Below are 1,483 nucleotides of genomic sequence, written 5' to 3' on the forward strand. Positions count from 1 at the left end.
CCGCTGTCGGGCGCTGTCATTTTGTCGCCCGAAATGGGCCTTTTCTGCCACCAGGTAAGTGCCGACACGGTCTCTCTCGGCGTCTGCCGCCGAGGACTTTGGGCCTCTGGACGCACGCGGGGCTCTGGGCCTTTGGGCCGCCGGCCTGGGCCTGTGCGTCGGCTCCCGCGTGGCGTGTCTGGCAGACCCGACCCGTGGCGCCACCTCCGGTCTCTGGGCGACCCGAGGGCGGCGGGGCGAGGCACCGTGGGTCTTCTACCCTGTGTGACCCCCGCTGCGGGCGCCCGGTGGTGGCCGGGACGACCCCCGCTCTGTAGGCTCCGTGCCCCGTGTCAGGCAGCTCCTCCTCCTGGGGTCGTCGGCGGCTGTCGCCTGAGGTGAGGTGAGGTGAGGTGTGGCGGGGGGAGGCGGCCGGTGAGGCTTAAAGCGGGCCCCTCCGGCGACTGCCCTCACCGTGCCTTCCCCCCTCCCCCTCGGCTCAACGGATCGATGTGGTGTGGTCGTGCTCTCCCGGGCCGGGCCTAAGCCGTGCCGGACGAGGGACGGGCGTTCCTGGTGAACGTGTGCGGTCTTCTCGGTCTGTCCACGGGGCCCCTCGCCTGCCTTTCCCCCTGCCCGTCGGGGAGGGTGAGGAAGGCGGGAGGGTGGGTGCGGCCTCCGGCCCTGACTCTCGGTCTCCTGCCCGCCCCCCCTCCACGGGGCGTCAGTGAGGCCGTCGGTCTTCGGACACAGCGGACGCTCTCGCTTCGCCTTCTCGGCGCGTGTCCCGCGAGCGGCCCTCCCCGCGGTGGGGAGGGCTGTGCCCGCCGCTGCGCCGCGCGCCCCGCGTGGGTGGGTGAGCGTGCCTCGTTTGACCCTCGGTGGTGCCCCTGGAGCGCTCCAGGTCGCCCCCTCAGGTGCCTGAGGCCGAGCGGTGGTGTCGTTTCCCTTAACCCGGCGTCCTCCTCGGGTCCCCCACCGCGGTGGTGTGTGTGTGTGTCCCGCGAGTGGCTCTCGTTGGGGGAGGGGTCGAGACGGGAAGAGAGGCGTGCCTGTTCCCCTCGCCTCTTCCGTTGGGGGCAGGTGCTGCCTCGTCGTGGAGGCACGGGCCGTGCTCCGGCCCCGACCGTGCACACGCTCCCGTGTGGTCGTCCGCTTACCTGTACCGCAGACCCCTCCCGCCCAGTCGAGGATCGGCGGCTCGTGGAGCGCCTCCGTGGGCCCGAAGGAGAGACGATGGGGTGAGGGACGGCGCGCCCTCGGTGAGAAAGCCTTCTCTAGCGATCCGAGAGGGAGCCTCTGGGGTACCGGAGCCCCCGGCCGCTGCCCCTCCTGAGTGCGCAGTGTAGCCGCCGTGGCGACTGCCAGAGCACGTGGGCAGAATCCCCCCACCTCTCCTCTGTGAGGGGGGATGGGTGCGCCGGCCCCGCGGTGGGGCCGTGTGCCGCTCGTTGCCTACCGCGGCCCGCGCCTCCCCCCGCCGAGTCGGGGGAGGGTCCCGCCG

This window comes from Giraffa tippelskirchi, chromosome 14, assembly GCF_054371585.1.
Source record: "Giraffa tippelskirchi isolate mGirTip1 chromosome 14, T2T-mGirTip1v1.2.pri, whole genome shotgun sequence".
NCBI classification, from domain to species: Eukaryota; Metazoa; Chordata; class Mammalia; order Artiodactyla; family Giraffidae; genus Giraffa; species Giraffa tippelskirchi.